The 7,376-nt window shown below is 46.4% G+C and overlaps 1 long non-coding RNA gene across 1 annotated transcript; it reads right to left on the bottom strand.

Annotated features, from left to right (window-relative positions):
- Window positions 1-407: 407 nt before the first annotated feature.
- Window positions 408-4,236, bottom strand: LOC111233750. Its single transcript, XR_002665623.1, has 4 exons — window positions 4,188-4,236; window positions 4,047-4,058; window positions 3,689-3,691; window positions 408-506 (listed from the first exon to the last, which is right to left on the bottom strand). It is a non-coding gene; the product is annotated as an uncharacterized LOC111233750 (long non-coding RNA).
- Between the last annotated feature and the right edge of the window lie 3,140 nt (window positions 4,237-7,376).

The raw sequence follows: 7,376 nt of genomic DNA, 5'->3' as shown, positions 1-7,376 counted from the left end.
CGCTGTCTCTCTACTATATAAATTTACCTGATATAGGTTTAGTTAGTGGTGTAGTTAGTTGGTTTACCTTAAGTTACTTGGTACTGTTAGTTAGTGTGTATGTAGTTGAGTTAGTTACTTAGTTACTAGTAAGTGTTAGTTGTGTTTACTTAGTTACTGTGGTTTTAGCTTAGTCTGATGTTAGTTATGTTGTGTAGTCCAGGTCCTGGTTTTTACCTGACAGCAGTGAAACTGGTCAGTTTTGCTTTTGACTTGTTTTAGCTTCATGTTTGTATAACGACTGTTCCATGATAAACTTATATATATAATATCATATATATAAGATATTAAATTATAAAATCTCTCTCAAGTAACTCACTCACTAACAAACTAACTAACAAAGTAACTAACTAACACACTAACTAACACAGTAACTAAGTAACACACTAACTAACACACTAACTAACACACCAACACATCTGATCTACACACTCATAAAACCAGAGTGAAACTGCTGAACTTACAAACTTGATGTTTCCACGGAGGACGAGCAGCAGGAGGGAGAACAGGCAGACATGTTGGATTCATTGATGAAACACTACATAATATAATAATATTTAATAATTAATGTGTTTAAACACGGCTCCATGATGACGGTCCCTGTTTCATCTTCACATGATTCATTTAGTAAATGTTCAAGTTTCAGCTTCATAAAATGTAACAGGAAGTTGGAATATAGACCGGTCCCGGTCCCGGTCCCGGTCCCGGTCCCGGCCCGGGTCCCGGTCCCGGTCGGGGTCCCGGTCCCGGCCCGGGTCCCGGTCCCGGTGGTCTGGACCTGCTTCCGCTCAGAGCTCACGTTGCTTCTGTAAACTGGATCGAACAAATGGAACAATGTTTTCTGCTGTTTCCCGCCCATTTAATGACACCGCAGCCTTGTTCCTCGTTCAGCCGACAACCGAGAGCGTGAACACGGAGCGGGACGCGGTCGTCAGGTGAGAGGCGGGAAAAAAAACAAAACAACCTGTCGTCGTGCTGAGAAAGAAGGTAAATGGAGGTTTATTTTGGCGGTTTTCATTAGAAGGTGCTAACTGAACCCCGCCTCGCCCGCCGGCCGCTTCCGACACTCGCTGAGATAGTGTTGGCCTCCACCTGAGACACACACACACACACACACACACACACACACACACACACACACACACACACACACACACACACACACACACACACACACACACACAGCTCTGCTATTAGGAGCTGTAAGTGATTCTTGTCCAGGTTGTTTTGATCCACAGGAAAGAAGCAAATTTCCTTCAGTGAATGTTTGAGTCAGACCTGGTTTGTACAGTGTTTTATTCTCAATGATATATATATATATATATATATATATATGTGTGTGTGTGTGTGTGTGTGTACAGTATATGGTGTATTAGGTGTATATATAGAGCTGCTTCCAGTGTCACTGACTGACTCAGCTTCTTCCTTCGTAGAATAAAAGTGTATAAAGAGTTTGTTCCAGCAGCTTCACTAGTGAATCAGCTGTAGTAACAATCTATGTATTTGGATTTAGCTTGTGCATGTGGTGCACGTGGTGCATGTGGTGCACGTGGTGCACGTGGTGCACGTCATGTCGTCTGTGCGTTCAATGTGTAAGATTGTGTATTTTATATATTTATGTGTTTGCTGTGTCAGAGACACATTTACATTTTATGCAAATCTAATGGACAATAACGTTTTTTCTTTAACTCTGAAAATAAAATGTATCTCTTGAATTTACAGAACTCTGCAAGGTTATATAAATATGTCTATAATATAAATCATGCGTATATTATTTATTCTTCTTACAGAGCTACTGTAATATCTAAAGTACTTATACACATATAGTATATATCAGATCAGCAGGTACAAACTGTGACCCTGTTTCTTCATACGTGATTTTTTTTCTTGGCAGGAAGTTGATGGTTTGTGTGAAACCTGTCAGTGAACAGTGAACATCAGCTCTGCATGAATATTTTCAAAATAAGATGCATTCTCACTGTGTGTTTAGACAAGTAACACGTGTCTGAAGAACGTTCCTCCATGAACAGCAGTGTGGTTAGTGAAACTAGTTAACAATGGTTGAAGCAGGAAACCAGTCGACGGCCTCGAGCCACAGACGCCACGTGCAGCTCATTCACACATTCGCCAACATGACGGACACCTGTCGGCCTCCGCAGGATGCTCCAGCTGAAGCCATCGGAGGGGAGCAGTGACAGTGACCCGGCACAAACTGCCAACTGCCCACCGACAGTCGGCCTCCGTGTGCCGGGCATCTGTTGGCCCTACGGTGGCGGCTGAGCGGCGAGTTAGTGGCGCTCATTTGAAAGCAGCAGGGAAAAAGCATCAAACATCAAACAGGCGTGAGTTTCCCTCCTTCGGTTTTGATGAAGTGAAGCATGAAAAGGAGTGTAACACTCTCAAGTGGCGTGAGGGTTACACTATTGATGTTGTTATTTCTGCATGGGGAGGTCCATGGCAGCCATGGGGGGAGGGGACGGGGGCACGGGGGGGGGGGGGGGCGCATTAGGCGAGGCCATATGGAGGGGTCCTTTTACACGGGCTCTTGAATAGGAAGCTTAGACTCCCATAATGCCGTGTGAAATTCTACTTCTGGCGTTGGCGGAGGGTTTTCAAAGCCGGCCTGCAACAGTACGACCATATGTGCTGTTGGGACGCCGTCTCTTTTAGCGGGTGGAGAATCACGCTCTGACTCAACAGTGAATCTGAAGAACATATGTTGAGTCGTCTCTCGGCTCGGACTGAACCAACATCCACACTGTGAAATCAGGTCTTCAAGAAAGACGAGGACAGGAAAGATCTTCTGCTGATTATCAGTTCCTCCCATCTGCCGCCGCGCCGCGCCGCTTCCCTCCGGCTGCTGTTTGCTCACATATTAATTACCATGTAATTACAATATCATTACACATCCCCATTGTCTCTCTGAAATCACTCCAGAGTCTAATGAGCAGCTCGTCTGCATCCTGCTGCAGCGTCCGACCGCTCACCATGACACCACGGGTCCTGGACCAGACACGTGACCAGCACCCCCATCACTCTTACAAAGACGCCCACAATGACACCAGCCCCCCCCCCCCCCCCCCCCCAGACTGAGACACACACTACAAACAGCACAGCCACTTTCTCTTTGTGGTTGTTTTGTGTCTGTGATTGATTAACTTTCCAACCAGATATATTAACAGTCATTTCAAACACAGGCTCTGACCCTGGGGTCCCTCCCCCTCCTCCCCCTCCTCCCCCTCAGGCCCCTCACCTCTTGGGGGCCAGTTGTTCAGTACTCTGTCCACTCTGCTAACTCTAACGTGGCGGCAGACGCGTGCAGACAGAGGAGGAGCGTAATGATAAAACTAAAGATGTTTGTGATGGAGGACGGCGCTCAGCGGTGTGTCAGCTGTCAGACCGCCTGACGCGAGGCGACACACCTCGCACACTAACACCTGCTCTGTCTGTCCAGGACGTCCAGACCGTGTTCACGAGAGCCCGCAGACGTCCGAACGTCCCGCGCTCTCTACCTGCTATGAAGGCAGCACGGAGGTGAGGAGGCCGCTCTCTGTGATGATGTCATTGCTCAGCTGACTCAGGCAGAAGTGAGTGTAATGTGTCGTTAAGACGATCAGTGTTAACGAACTGAAAGGAGAAGACAACTCACCCCCTTCATGCACAGCAGGGTTACATCACAGGAAGTCGTCACAGGAGGGGGAGGGGCCAGAGACAGAGAGACAGGATCAACACTTCAATACACACAGACAGACACACACACACACTCACACACACTCACACACACACACTCACACACACTCACTCACACATACACACTCACACACACACACTCACACACTCACACACACTCACACACACACACACACTCACACACACTCACACACACACACACACACTCACACACGTTGTCCAGGAAACGAAGGACAAACTTGATACAGGACATCTTCATCTACACCAGTTTAAACTGGGTTCACACCAGTCACTAAAACACCAGCTGACATACTCACAGTGATGAAGTCCTGACGAGAGCAGAGAGGGAGGAGGAGGAGAAAGTCTCGGGTTAGGGTCTGGACTGGTCTGGTCTGGTCTGGATTGGTCTGGTCTGGTCTGGTCTGGTCTGGTCTGGTCTGGTCTGGTCTGGTCTGTACCTTCTTCAGAACCAGACTGGGGTCCTGAGTGAGCAGCTGACGCTGAGCGGCCATGTTCCCCAGAGCAGAACTCCTCAGCCAGTCCTTCTCCAGAGGATCCAGCTGCAGCCTGTGGAACAGAGACTGGGGGGGGGGGGGTTTACTGTCTCNGAGACTGGGGGGGGGGGGGGGGGGGGGGGGGGGGGGGGGGGGGGGGGGGGGGTGTTTACTGTCTCTGTCTCTGTGTCTCTGTAGCCCCTCCTCCAGCCTGTGATGTCATGTGTTGGTATTTTTTCCACCACACACCTGCGTCCTCATTGTCCTCTAGCCGTGGTGGGGTGGGGGGTGGGGGGTGGGGGGGCTGATGCCATTAGTGGTGTTTATTGGGCAGCAGGACACTGAAGCACCACCAGGTCTTTAATCAGAGACCTGCCGTCCTTTCTGTTTACCTCAGACCTCCATGTTAATTACACCCCCCCCACAACCAGAGGGAGGCTGTCCTTCAGCCTGACAGCACACTGAGAGGGGGGGGGGCAACACAGACTCACTGCTGCAGCCAGAGAGGAGCACCTCCACCTGTGGGAGGCCTCACAGCCAATGAGCAGCCAGCGCTGTGTCCTGTCAGGGAGGGGGAGGGGTGTGTGTGTGCGTGTGTGTTGGGGGGGGGCTCTCTGCTGTTCAGAAAATACACAAACACACACACACACACTGACACACACAGACACACACACACACTGACACACACACTATCACACACATACACTGACCCACACACACACATACACTGATACACACACTAATACACACACACACACACACACCCACTGACACACACAGACACACACACACACTGACACACACACTATCACACACATACACTGACCAACACACACACATACACTGATACACACACTAATACACACACACACACACACACACACAGACACACACACACACTGACACACACACTAACACACACATGCACTGACACACACAGACACTGACACGCACACTAATACACACACACACTGACACACTGACACACACACTGACACACACACACACGCTAACACACACATACACTGACATATACACACACCAAAACACAGATACACTGACACGCACACTAATACACACACACACTGACACACACACTAATACACACACACACACACACACACACAGACACACACACACACTGACACACACACTAACACACACATGCACTGACACACACAGACACTGACACGCACACTAATACACACACACACTGACACACTGACACACACACTGACACACACACACACGCTAACACACACATACACTGACATATACACACACCAAAACACAGATACACTGACACGCACACTAATACACACACACACTGACACACACACTAATACACACACACTGACACACACACTGACACACAAATATACACACACTGACACACACACACTAACACACACATACACTGACATATACACACACCAAAACACAGATACACTGACACACACACTAATACACACACACACTGACACACTGACACACACACTGACACACAAATACACACACACTGACACACACACACACACACTGACACACACAGTAACACAGTGACACACACACTGACACACACAGTAACACACAGTAACACACACACACTGACACACAGTAACACACAGTGACACACACACACTGACACACACAGTAACACACAGTGACACACACACACTGACACACACTAAAACACACTAACACACACACACTGACACACACAGTAACACACAGTGACACACACACAGTGACACACACAGTAACACAGTGACACACACTAAAACACACAAACACACACACATAGTAACACACAGTGACACACACACTGACACACACTAAAACACACACACACACAGTAACACACAGTGACACACACACTGACACACACAGTAACACACAGTGACACACAGTGACACACACAGTAACACAGTGACACACACACTGACACACACAGTAACACACAGTGACACACACAGTAACACACACACTGACACACACACTAACACACAGTGACACACACTGACACACACAGTAACACACAGTAACACACACTGACACACACAGTAACACAGTGACACACACAGTAACACACAGTGACACACACAGTAACACACAGTGACACACACAGTGACACACACAGTAACACACAGTGACACACAGTGACACACACTGACACACAGTAACACACAGTGACACACAGTGACACACACAGTAACACACAGTGACACACACTGACACACACAGTAACACACAGTGACACACACTGACACACAGTAACACACAGTAACACACACTGACACACACACCTGTACAGATGATGTTTGTATGAACTCACCATGACAGAGGAAGCAGTCACACTCCTAGTGTCATCCTCCTCACTCTGCAACAACAACAATAAACAACAATAAACAACAACAATAAACACACTCAACAGTCAGCAGCTGTCCAGTGTCAGCACTGACTCATATTATGACTTCCTGCTTCAGATATTAAAACTATTTTCTAATTATTTCAGTTTTTTTAAATACTGTGATTTTTTTCTTTCACATCATCTTTTGTAACTTTTTGTCACAAATATTCTTAAGTCTTTTTTGTCTGCAAATATTTTGACTTTTTCCTTAAGATACAGTATATTTTTTCTCTAGATATTAATATTATATTACTAAATACTATTAAATATTACAAACATTTTTCTAAAGAAATTACAACTTTTTTCCTTGACATATTTTATATATATTGTTATTACTTTTTTCTTTTTCTTCTCCAGCCATTTTGTCTTTGGTGTTGAAATATTATAATAAATAAATATTACATTAATATACTGTATATAATAAATATTATTGTCTCTAATGGTTTGTTTTTCAACATGTACGTTAAACTTCCTGCTCTCAGCTGAGACTGAATTGAATTAATTAATACGATTACCATGGAAACCAGGAGGAGTGTGGACTAGGACACACATTAATAATCATGTGTGGGATAAACGAGCTGTTGTGTAAATGTTTGTATCAGAGTCAAACGTTCAGTCGCCGTCTTCATTCACTGTCTCAGTTCACCAGCTCATCCCATGGTCTCTCTCCCTCCCTCTCTCTCTCCTTTATCTCTCCCTCTCTCTCTCTCTCTCCTTTATCTCTCTCTCTCTCTCTCTCTCTC

Source organism: Seriola dumerili, unplaced genomic scaffold (assembly GCF_002260705.1).
Source record: "Seriola dumerili isolate Sdu_G_001 unplaced genomic scaffold, Sdu_1.0 BDQW01000417.1, whole genome shotgun sequence".
Lineage (NCBI taxonomy): Eukaryota > Metazoa > Chordata > Actinopteri > Carangiformes > Carangidae > Seriola > Seriola dumerili.
Note: the sequence above shows the minus strand (reverse complement) of the source record. Positions and strands in the feature narration are given on the sequence as shown.